The 12,898-nt window shown below is 40.3% G+C and overlaps 1 protein-coding gene across 4 annotated transcripts in view; it reads left to right on the top strand.

The window, feature by feature from the left end:
• The window catches only part of PCDH15 (protocadherin related 15), a 773,967-nt gene that overhangs the window by 47,666 nt on the left and 713,403 nt on the right, over positions 1 to 12,898 (top strand). For all 4 annotated transcript variants that reach the window (XM_068688403.1, XM_068688402.1, XM_068688399.1 and 1 more), the window contains exon 3: positions 9,614 to 9,756. The gene's annotated coding sequence lies outside the window, so the exon portion shown is untranslated. The remainder of the gene's footprint in view (positions 1 to 9,613; positions 9,757 to 12,898) is intronic.

Genomic DNA, 12,898 nt, shown 5'->3' with positions numbered 1-12,898 from the left:
CTAAGTCATGTTGCTCTGATGCAATAGTAACCAAGAGACTTGGTTTAACTTGGGCAGTCTGAAAAGATCTCAGCCTGAGATCTGAAAAACCTTACGGCTGCTTTGTATCTGGATAGAAAATATTACTTGGAGGAGAAATACTTGAGCAGCAAGCTCAGAAGAGCATACAAAAAGTAATGAAATGAAGTAAACGCACATCTCTATTTCCTATACTTCCATAGTGCAGTGACACCGGGATCACAAGACTTTTTAACAGTGGGAAACTCTTAACAGGCACAGCAAATAACAGGTTGTGATTCCCTTGTGGCTACCGATGCACAAGTACATAGAGAACCCTGCCTTGCTTTGCGGGGCTCTGCCTCCTCCAGGCCCACCTTAAGCACACCCTGTTAAAAACAGTGCAAATCAAGATTATTTGAGGGTTCTTTGTCATACTTCATTTTTCGTTGGCAGTAACTTAAAAATCTTGAAAGTTACCATAAGTCTGGGCTGATTTACAAGTCAATTTTTCAAAAGGATGTAAATTCTGGGGGTTTTATTGCAGCACACAAACCAGGTCTAGGAGATTACAAGCAGAGGAGTCTAACAAGACACGTTTTTTCCTTATTGACTTTGTCAAGAGTTTTATGCATTAGCTTTATGCCATCTTCCATTCTTTTTCCATCTTTGTCACAGGAATAGATTGAATATTTCTTCAGTAGATTTTTTTTTCTTGGAGTGTGTTTTTACTGTCTTGCTGGGCACTTCCAATTTCTAACTGGACATTACATCTCGTCCTCCACAGCTGGGAGAGATTGTAAACGGGGAAGCTGGTGCATTGCTGAGAGGGTGAGTCCTTCAAATTGTAGAATATTGAAAAGGTCAAAACAATTCTGTACAGCCCCGTGATTCAGTGCCTGGTACAGGTATTAACATTCTCATGCTTTCCCCTAGAGCAAGACCTGAAACAGGGAAGGAAAACAATCCCTCCTAATGGCAAATATTACAAGTGGGACGGAGGAGGGAAATAAATAATCAAGCTGTTCCTGTAATTGTTTTCAGATTTTCATGTGCTTATTTTAACTGACAAAATATTACCTGCCGTTGGTTTCTAAGTTTTATTTAGCAACTTACTATCTGAATTCTACTTTCAGAGCATGTGATCAAAAACCGAAGTGTAAATTGAGCTGTTTTTTCAAATTTATAACTGAAGTTTTATATTCTTTACCCCCACTGTTGTTTCTCTTCCCCCTTATTCCACTTAACACCCCCCCCCCAAAAAAAAAAAAAGTTATTTTGAGTGGGATTTCTTTTGTTTCATTCAATCTTCAAAGATTTAATAAACTTTGATTTCAAAATTTCAGACTAAAACTAGTTTGGGACACAAGAAGCTTGAAACTAAAAAAAAAAGGAAAATTTTTGCTTATTTTAGATTTCTTGCAAGAATTGTTTATCAGAACTCAAACATTCAGAGGTGCTTCTGATCCACCTGCACCTGCTCTTTTGGTGCTTGTGAGCCTTGTTCTGGGTGTTTGGCTGGAAGCTGGGCTATCAGGCATTGATAGCCACGGAGCACAAAGCAGTGCTTATAACATAGATTGTATTGGGAGAAATTGGAGAGGTATCCAAAAAATCAGAGGTGTTGGCAATCTCATGCCGCAACCTAATGCACGCTGAGTTTCCAAGTAGTCGCTGTTGTGGGAAGTTGGTGCTGCCTCTGCATGAGAGGCAGTGCACAGATACTCATTATTCTTACTTTTCTTCTCTCGGCATTAATGGGGTGACTGAATTTGTGTGGTCTGTGGTGAGGCAGTGGCAGCAGAGTGGGAACAACTGCCAAGGTTTTCAGTCAAACTTTTGTAGCAACTCAAGTGTTAATTTTCCCTCGAGTGTTTTGCAGAGCTGTTGTTAGGTGCATTATGGCTAATTCGCAGCTATCTCTTGTGCTTATTTTAAAGCTCTTAAGAGACTGGGCTTTATATTAGCATTTGCAATTGACAGCTTGTGAAGTTGGAGAGAAGAATGAGTTGCTGTTTAGGATAAATAGGAAGCATTATTTATAAATAGGAAGGAAGAAAATTGACAGCTAGAGCAGCATGAATAAACCCAAGGAAGGTACTTCTAATATAGTAGCCGTAGACTAACCCAGTCCAACAGAATAAAATAAAGCAGGAAAAACCTTGCCAGGAGGTGCTACATTTCCAGTCAAAGGCAGGAGATCCTGTACCTCCTCTTAGGACCTGAACTATTAAAATGCAGCCAGGTTAGGGCTTAAATCCCCACGTTTAGGCTTACTGCACGGTGCAGGCATGCCAGCCAGAGGCTTTCCAGCCCCACTGCCACCTGGTTCTGCGTAGCAGAACAGTGCAGAGAGCAGGAAATCCTGGTGCTCACTGCCAGCACCGTGAGAAGGGACCCCTGCCAGCCATAACCTTGCTGCGTGGGATGCTGAGAGAGCTCTTGAACCTGCCTTTGTCATCTCACACCAGGCTAAGCACTCGGTTATGCTCCCCAGCACACAGCTTGGACCCGCGATGTGCCAGATCCTGCTCCAGCCTTGTGCCCACCCCGTCTTGTGCATTAAGCCTCAGGTCACCCCTCTTGCTCTGCTTACAGCTCAGGCTCCTGCCAGCCCCGGGGAGAGGAGGCTTTCTTTCACCTTGTGCACATGTGAGTTGAGCCCATTTTCACACGACCGGGCAGTGCTCAAAAGAGAAATAGCTTGAATTGGGAAAGTGGACAACTGGAATGGATTTTTCCTTCTGCCCCCATAACAAAATACTTCTTGTCAGATCTCAGAGTGATCGCTGCATTAGGCATGTCTGTAAAGAGAGCTAAAATAAATGTATTGATCTGAGGCTCATACCAAAGCTTCTTATCCATGCAGCATCTAGTCAATTAACAGAGCATATAGTATTTTAAGCACACCAAAATTTAAATTGTATCAGACATTCAGTACACATCTTTTTAATTGGCTGCCCGTGATTTATGGTCTAGGTAGAGCATCTTGAGTTCCATTTCATAGTTTAATAATGAGAGCTGTCCTAAAATATTACCATTACATTCACTTTTAGGTACTTACTAAAACTCGTCGGATTCAGGCATTGCTTTATAACAGTGTGTGGCGTTGATTAAATGCTATAACAGTGAAAATTCTTCAGCAGCTGTAATTGCAGGTTTTTCTTCTTGTATTGGATAGTTCGATGTCGATATTAACTTATTTCATTATTAAAGTTATGTAAAAAAAATTCTAGTGAAGGCTCTTCATTAGTTTTGAGACTATATTAAGATTTTATAAGCAATTTCATTGGCTTTGATTGATCTGCCAGCATAAAGAGGAGCACAACTAAGAGGGGCTGGTGAGTAGGCCTGAGAGTATGGAGGAAGTTATGTAAAAACTACGGTGATGTTACGTGAAAGTGAGGTGATGTTACGTGAAACTGTTTTAACCTGCGGCACCATTCACCTGTTCTTTGAAAATAATCCCGAGAAGAGGTACGTGTGAATAATTTTAGAAGGTATGCGTTAATTAGAAATAAGACATCTGTTTGAGTCTGCTGTTAATGAGTGGCACACGACATTTATCCTGCTTGTGGAACATTTTGTTCTCATAGAAATAAATTACCTTAGAAATGGAAATTGTAGGTACTAGATTGTCAGTCGTATTCCAGTGAGATTTACCAGTATCACTGTGATTCTCTTCATCCCCTCACCTGTTTTAAATCTGCACTCTGACTTCCTTCCCATGCAAAAATACCATTTTTTTCCTCTGCATTTTACATGCCTTTGGCATGGATGAGGAATTCTGCTGTGTCGCACCCTGTGATCGTTGCTGTGAGCAGCGCTGTGCTCAGTGTGTTTGTCCTAATCAAGTGATCCCTGCACGAGCTCTGCAAGCCATCACTTCTATGGTTTGCTTGTGTATGCAGCTGCTTGGCGAGTGGGACCTTCTGCACTCACCAGAGGTGTCCCATGTCATTGCCTCTCTATTTCACAGTCCCCCTTGAAAAAAACATCTTCTTGGTGGCTATAATTTCCTGTTATCCAGCCTTGTTACTGGGCCAGTAGCAAGCTGGGGTCACTTGGAGCATAGTCAGTACTAAAAATATTCATGCTTACTGCTTCTTTGCTACATACCCCATCCTCATCTCCCCTAATTTGTATACATACTTGTCATAATTACGGATTTTGATTCCAAAGGCTCCAAGTCTATTTATTTGTTTTTACAGCACCTTCTGTTGCATTCTTTGCTGGTAATTAATGGGAGGCCTGAATTAGACTTCATAATTGCTAGGACGCAGAGTCTTGAATTGCAAAACAGGTAGGATACGTGTAATTTCTGCTGGAAGAAATAGCTTGTAAAGAAAAGGAAGATTCTGGGGCTCTCTTGTGGCTCTAACATACTGCGAACTTGAATGTTCCCCCCAGCCAACTAGTCCATGCCAGGATATTTGAGGGAGTGTAACATTATTTAAGGGTCAGTTACTCTTACACCAATTTCCTTGATGCCCTCACATGTGTTGTAGATTCTAGCAGCGTAATTACCCTTCTGCAAGTAAGTCACCCTGATCCAGGGAACACCTCAACACCTCTCTTTTCTTTGATACCAAACATGAAGAATCTCTTTATTGAAAGGGGAAAAAAAAAAAAAAAGTGTATTTATGGACAAGAAAAAGACAATGCTGAAGTGTCATCTTGTCATTTAATAGGAAAGCAAAATGAAAACATGATCTGAGACAAGAAGGAAGGCAGTAGCCAAGCTGAAATGGTTACAGGGAAGAAAACCTGGAACACTGTAGACTGAGCAGAAAAAATGCTACAAAAATAGACAGAAAAAAGCAGGCTGGAGAGGAAAGGAACATATGTCCCAGTTTTCCATTCAAGTTTGCTTCCTCAGCTTTTAATTACTACCTTTCATATTCTCCAACACTAATTCATTGCATGTCCCATCAAAATTACGAACTCTTGCTATGTACTGATTGTGTTATAGATAACACACATCTAGATACAAACTATAATGTGAGGGAAGAAAAAAAAAAATCCAAAAAGTTGTATAAGAGCCATTATTTGCATCTTTAAAAGATTTCTGTGAACACAGAATATGTGCCTGCTGGTGTGGAGTTAACCTCTAGCAAAAGCATGAAAAAATATGAATTTGGTGATCTTTTTGGTCTCTCTGCCATGATCTCAGATACTTGGATTTCGATTCTCTCTGTTTTATTTTCTATTTTTTTTTTAAGTCGTTGCTAATGATCAGCTAGGAAATTAGGAATGCAAGGTAAATGTGTCTGTTTTCTTGCTTGAAATATATAATTGCACGTGAATAGAAGGCTGTATTTGTGTCTGGGTGTAGGGAGCACTGCTACTTTTATGTAGCAATTGTGAGCATCCCTGTAAGGGGTGGGGGAGAATGTGTGGCATCCCCAGAGCAGTGCAGGCAGCACTGGGTGAGCGTGGTGGGCAGATCAACAGAGGTGAAAAATGTGACAACGTGGTATGAAATGCAAGGTTATGGATTATGCCAATCCGAAACAGGCTGCTGTTTATTTTGTATTTAAACTGAAGTGACTGGGGTGTTCTTATGTAAGCAAAACACCATCGAGAATCTCTTCTCTGGATCAAGTTCCTTGTGGTTCCTGCTGTGGGGAGGGAGTTTGGAATCCTTTAGTGAAGCCCACGCATATTAAATTCATTGATGTCATCGGTTCTGAGTTTGTGAATATGAGAGTAAGACTTTAATCCTCAGACTTTGCTCCTGAAAGGTTAAGGTGTCTAAATGTCTTCGCCAGTTATCGTCAACTGGTTAATCAGACAGCTGCCTTTGAATGCACGCCGATTGCTCATCTGTTTTTGTGCCTTTTGTGCGATGGCTGAAGCTCTGCTTCCGCTCCTTTCTGAGCTAGTCCAAAGTGAAAGCTTTCCCTGGCTCGCTCATGAGTCACAGTATTTTGGTGAGATCAAAACTAGATCAACAGAAACACAGCATTATCGAGTGTACGTGTCATGTCAGGGGAACAGCTGAGAAATCATATTGAAACTGTGATGCAGAAGGATATTCTCAGTTTGGGCTGGCTTGTTTATACAGGAAAACACAAAACTCTGTATTATCCACTCATCTGGTGATAAACAGAAGTTTAACAGGAGGGCCTTAGCAAGGACAAGGTGTTCGCTCTGCCTTTCCCTGCTGACTTCGTGCGTTGAGGAGAAGTTATTACTTTGGTCAGAGCTTATTCCCAGTACGGTGACTGGGGGGTTAGGGCTCAGTGTGTCTGATATGGCAGTGCCCATGCTCTTAGCTATACCTCTGTACTGTGACCGATTTTGCATTAAAAATGGTATATTTTTTTAAATTGACTCTATCTTTTATTAGTTCACCAACCTAGTTCTCTTTAAATTTAAAGTATGACCTTAATCTTCAGGAAGGCAATTTCCAAGGCTTTGTAGTGTTTCTAACTGCATCCAGCTTGCTGAAGCAACTTTAGGAAGTTACAGACTGATCCTTGAGCACTCTCTGCTCAGACTTACTGTTCTCAAAATGGCCTGCATTCAGCTTTTAAGACAAATAAACCATCAGTCTGAGGTGCTGCATATTGTAACTTTCATATTTGGCGTATTTTTCTTCAGAGCCTATTGAAATAGGGAGCGTTGGCTTTGCCATTGGGGGTGCAGCTGATAACGTGAGCAACTGCTCCCGCGGCCGCCGAAGAGGAACACTGAAGCCTTGACATTTACAAGCTCAAAGTGATTTAAACTTTCAACGAAAGTTTTAGCAGTGTAAAAAGTGTTTGGCAACGGTATACAAGCTAACCTGTGCCCTTTAATGTTATTACCTTCCAGGAGCTGCCAGTCCTAAATGATTAAACGATAAATCATAACACACTGAGACAACGGTGATCATTGGAGCCATCCAAAAAGGACAGGCTCCTTGACTCTTCCTGTGTTTCCTGGAAATAGTTTGCTCATTGAGAATGGTTTACCATCAAGGGCAGTTGGATGAGAGGTTTTCTGCTCTTCCTAGTAAGATATTTCACCTTTTTTGTGGGAGGGATTTTTTTGCTTGTTTTAGGCTGTATTTTGGAAGTTCATGTTCCCACTTTACTAGAAGAGCTGTAACCCTGAATTACCTCATCTAAAGTAGATAACACAGTTGTGGACAGTTAGGATGTTAGGATGCTTGTTGGTTTTCATAGGAAGGTATTTATTTGTAGTAAGTGTAAAAATTGTAGTTAACCTTAGCTGGGTTTGTTGGAGAAAGTGTCCAGTATTTGACTTTGTTTCTCCACTTGTTTAATCCTGTGCATCCTTAAAGGAAGTGCCTGTTTGACAGCTTCTGTCTCTGAAAGTGTTGTGCTGCAGTCTGTATGTTGTGATGTACTGTAATTAGAGGACAAACACGTGCATTTTATGCTTGCATGTACTCAGGCACATGCTAAAGTGCAATCAAATACCTTCAAAATTTTCCTGGTGTGTGCCTATGAGCCCCCAAAGTCGAATACTAGGGAGGTACACCTACAAACTAAAAATAATTATAAGGAACACAATACTAATGTCTTGTCAATGGAAAATGGCATGTATGGCTGGCAGGGGCTTGATATTTTTAATACAGCTGTGATTGTCTTCTGGGATTTGCTTTGGAATAACACGCCAGACTCTGGAGCATTGCATGCTCCTCAGCCATTGACATGCTGTGAATGCTGTCCCTCTCTGTGGCTCCCTCCCTGCTCTCAGAGCTGTGTGTCTCACCTTGTTGATCCATTCCTGCCAAATACCATGACATTCCCTCTTCCCAGGTTCCCCTTCCTGCCCTTCCATCCTCCTCCTTCGCTCCTGCACAGGAGTGTCCTCTGCTACTTCATAGCCAGCCAGGGCTTCCCAGCTGACTTCTGCTGGAAATGCAAGTCGAAAGAAAAGCGGGGAAAAAAAAGAAAAAGAAAAAAAAGTAAAAAAAAGGCACGCAGCTATCTCCACACCACCACCTCTGCGTGTTCCTGCTGTTTATAGCGAAGTATGTGGGTGGGTGGCAGGCAAAAGGGACGTGCGTTCAAATAAAGAAAAAAAACACCTCCCTTTCTATGCCAGCATGGCTAGGTTCATGCATTGAAGCAATCTTCATTGAAGCTCTGAGTGTTTAACATCACAAAAAAAGTACCCAAATTCCACCTGCGTGAGATGATGTAATCCCACCTGCCAAAATACATCTGTTCTTTATAATTTCTCAAAAGAGGGTTTTGACAGCCAAAAACCTGTTTGAACTAAGTTTTTTTAATACTGATTTACATTATGCTAATATAAATCAGCTTTGTCTAATTCCATTGCTTGGGAAACAAATTGCAAACCTGACCTCAAATAAGCTAGTGTATATTTAGCAAATGTCCTTAAAAATCATGATTTTGTATCGGAAATGGCTTATTACTGATGCTGAAAAAGACTTTATCGAACTCTTTGTGTTTTATACCATATTACAATCAATATTTGTTTTTTCATAGTAATGGTACATTTGTATACTCCTGAAAAACTGCAATCATAAGCCCAATGCCAATAGTGCTCCCATTTGTTAGGCAAACTGAACACGTTTGCTTTAGGAGTGAAAAAGTATGAATACTTGATCTTAGTAAAGTGATACATGGAACTGATCAACATTTTTTCTTTTCTTCTAAAAACATTTCACATAAAGGAACAGATTCTGTAAAACTAAAGGTATGGGGGAAATATGATTAATATAATATTCTGTAAATGCATTTCAAAAATTTATATAGTCTAAGCGTTTAATGAGAAATAAAGGAAGTCTGTTTGTTTGTCCAGTGTCTGAACACTAATTTATTTATGTATTGTCAGCTAATGCAGGTGGTAAGAGATCTTTCTTATAATGTGCAATAGTACAGGTTCAGTTCTACAGGTTAGGCTGGGAGTCTGTATTTCCTTAGTAAAAAGGATTTTGTATCTGTGACAGACTGAGACAAGCTGTGGTGATGCTGATTCACAGTCTCTTGACCTGCAATAGCAGTGTTTTTTGGTTTTGTTTGTGTTTTTTTTTTTTTTTTCCTACTTTTAGTCTGCAGTGAGGTTTTTAAAACTAAAGAAAATCTTTACGTTAAAGGTGAGATTTTAATATCTACCACTATGGTGTATTCTTCTGAAGTGTAAAGTGAAATGCAACCCATTTGGTACTAATAGTATTTGTTGCACTGGCTGTGCAATAACTGTGGCTCTGGGAGGTATCCTGCACTGCAGCCCTGGATGGCAGCTACAAAAGCAGTGCTGAGCTGCTCTGGGGAAACGTTCACTCTGTTTTGCTCAAAAATGACTGCTCTGTGTACAGGAAAGCCGTGAAGAAGGTGGCAATGATAACATCCAGACACTAGCGACAAGTTACAAGATCTTTGACGAACAGATAAATTTCAAAATATTATTTTAAGAGCAAAGTCAGCATTTTCATGCGGTCTAATTCTTTAGTAGGTAAAATCCTGATAACTGCATTTGTTGGCATGCCCACAAATCTGGCAAATTGCTTTGCATCTCCTACACAAGTGCAATGGAAGAACCTGACCCCTTCAAAAAAAAATAAAAAAAAGATAAAAAGCATCTAAACTTTTGTTAACCCAACTATTTGACTTTTCCTTTCTCTTCTGCACAGTAACGGAACTTCAGTAGACCTGCAGTGGCTGGCTGGTTTGATGACACTTACCCTGAAGTGGTACCATAAGGGGCACTCAGCTGAAAGCAGAGAGGTAATCAGAACATCCCTAGATGGAGAGGCTTCAGCTGCTCTATGCCATGGTGAGTGGTTAATTTCTACACTGTTGGGTAGTTTAACAAGAGTGGGACCAGTTATTGAAAACTGCCATGGATTGTGCATCTTATTCTAGGCAGATTTCCTGCCTAAGAGTCTTGGTCCTCAGGATTTATCTGTATGAACACCTAGGCAAATGAATTTTGGTGAAAACTTTGCAACAACTGAACTGGGATTCTGGCAGCCCTGGGTATGAGCAACAGTTCTGTAAGTACGTAAGGAACTTTGCTGGCCAGAACATGTTATGTTAAGCAAGAATTTTACAAAATGAACTGACATGGTGCCCTTTCGTAGGTCTGGACAAAGCAAAATACAGACTTTTTTCTCTGCTGTTCTCCTTTTCTTTGGTGTTGTGATGAAATCAGTGCTTTAAAGCACGATTTGTTTTCCCATATGCCCAATGGGCATGCTTTCTTGCTTATGTTTCTCTTCTATGCATGTGATCTTTGAATTAAACGAGCGTATCGACGTTCACAGCTGTATGGCTGACCAGATCAAAAACTTGATAGGCCAGCTCTTCACCTGATGAAGATCGATCAGCTGGTCTTCTCTATCTTTTTTTTTCATTTGACCAAAGTTAAAACCGAGTTGTATGTTTAAAAACACTCGTTTTTTGTAGACAGAGAATGTAACGTAGATGCAGATGTTTTACATACAGTGGATATGTGATAGACAATTTTCAGCATGTTACTTTCAATATACCCCTTTTCTGTTATAAACCACCTAGTACACATTTCAGTAAGATCACTATTGCACTAAGGAGAGCGAAGATCATTTTTCAGGCAAATACCAGTAAAATATCTAGCAAATAGCAGCAGAGTTTTCATTAGATTAATGCAATATTTGAATCTCATATGTTTTTTTTTTTTCACATTTGATATCAGATTGCAAAATAGGGTCTATATGTTAGAACAGTATCAGCTGCTTTGTATTAGCAAAACCCACTGGGGAAAAAATAATAACATTTAAAATTGTTCCTTTTAAATGCCTTGTTAAAATGAGTTTTCTAAAAAAAAAAAAAAAATACCTCTGGGAGAGGGAAAAAATATGTAAAGTTCTACATAAAATTTTATACGTTTTAAAACTGCATTCAAAATAAAGCTTTCTGGAAAACTGTGCTTATAGAAGAAACACAAATCGTGCTTAGTTGAAGAAAAATAATATTTCAGTAAGACTGGGGAAAAAATAAAATACTACTCTCTGCAAAAGTGAGGATCAAATAAAAGAACTGTAACATCAATGGTATTTTTTCGTTCAGCCCCGCTCTTTCTGCTGCAATTGATTTGATTTGGGTACTTGGTACCCCGTTCTGCCACCCAGGTAGGTGAAATAGGGGATGTCGGGGTAGTATCCGGATATCCATCGGGCTTCACGTGATGGATGTTGCCAAGGAAACCGCTCCCTTGGCAGCCATGCAGCGAGCACGTCCGCCTCTTCAGCTCCCCAACACAGCCCTGCTAGTCTATCAGCTGGAGGGAGGAAAGCAAACAGCTGCGGAGAGAGCAGGGAGAAGTAATTGAAGTGCTTAAATCCTTTGCATTTAAAAGTTGAGATGGTCTTCAGGGTCCCCATCAAGGGATGGCAGGAGTGTGCTGGAATGGGGGCTGTCGGATGGAGTTACACCATGTCCTCCTCTGCAGGCACAGATTTAAACTACATCTATGTGGTACAACCTCCAAGCGAGGTGCAAAGCACAAGGCTGTGTCAAGACCCTCTCTTTTGGAGGGCATTGACCCTCCACCAAACACAAGCAGGGTTCCAAGTCACGGGTGTTCCTAAAAATGTGTCATAGTGGGTGGCACAACCTGCTTGTCCATAGCATTTTGGGAAAGGAATGTTTTTCCTTCTCCTTCTGCAATTATAACCAATACCTTGCCAGGAATATGTTTGACAGCTCTCGGAAAGAATTGATCCCCGGGGCTGCCAGCCATACCTAGTGTGGTTCTCATCTAGCATCTGTGCTGTTGAGGGACATCTTTTCCTCTGCTGGTTTCAAATGCCTATTGGGAGTCCCTCACTTGTGGTAAAGATTCACAAGGGATGTGAATCGGAAAGGAATAATCTCCTCGAAGCATCATATAAACCTGAGAGGATTTTAGAGCTGAGATCTGTTGCTTGGTTAAACACTGAAGTAAAAATGCCCATTAAGACTATAAAGGAATTCCTCACTTGTGAGCATGTTTCTTCCTCTTCCTAACAGCTGATTCGAGGCCAAGGAGCAGGCAGTCTTAGTTCTCTAGCATCAAAGGAGCCATTAATATTTCATATTTTGTAGTGTTGGCTCAGATGATTCATATCTTAGCTTTTATATATATATATATATATATATATATAGTATAGAACACTAAATGTCTGTTTATTGCAAATTTTCTAGAAAACTGGTCACAAATATTAAGAAAGCTCATGTGTCAGACCCAAAGCTTTATTTTTGACCTGATTATCTCACAAAACTCCTTCTGAGTGGTAGATTTCCTGTGGTCACCTACCAAGCCACTTTGTTCTAAAAATCTTCCCAAAGGGGGTAAAAGTGGAGCATTACAAGGATATTTGGGATAGCAATTTGGAGGCCAATATGGCCATTGCTTTCTGGTTTTCCATGGGCTGTTCCTCTGCTTCATGTACTCGCTCTTTTTCACTTCCACATATTGCAAATAAAAGATGGGAAAAGGATATATGTCTCTGTGCTGTACTGGGGTCACCCAAGCTAAGAACTTGAAGAATATTAACTTCATTATTTTGGTCGATTTCTAGTTTTGGTAGTTATGCTGTACTCTTAAAACTCCCTTGGCAATTCCAAATGATTCATCTTTCTCTCACTTCTTAATAACTTCTGCATGCCATTGTTGTGTATAGTAAACTGTAGCTATCTTTCTCCCATGAGGGGCTGAAAATGATTCCTGTAAGCTGTGTACTTAGCAAATCCATTTGTAAAGTGCATTTGAAGAGCTTGTGAATGTATTGGGGGGTACCATATAAAGAGGAGATTATTCATTCAGGGAGAATTTAGTTACACAGTTTCTATGCAGTATATGTTCCCTTGCTTGGAAATAACTCATGAAGCTTCCTGTCATAGGAAAAAAGAAATTTGGTTTGGTGTCTGTTATTTTCATATATTCATAGAAAAATAAA

The sequence above is a fragment of the Anas acuta genome, chromosome 7 (assembly GCF_963932015.1).
Source record: "Anas acuta chromosome 7, bAnaAcu1.1, whole genome shotgun sequence".
NCBI classification, from domain to species: Eukaryota; Metazoa; Chordata; class Aves; order Anseriformes; family Anatidae; genus Anas; species Anas acuta.
This window is presented reverse-complemented; position numbering and strand designations above follow the sequence as displayed.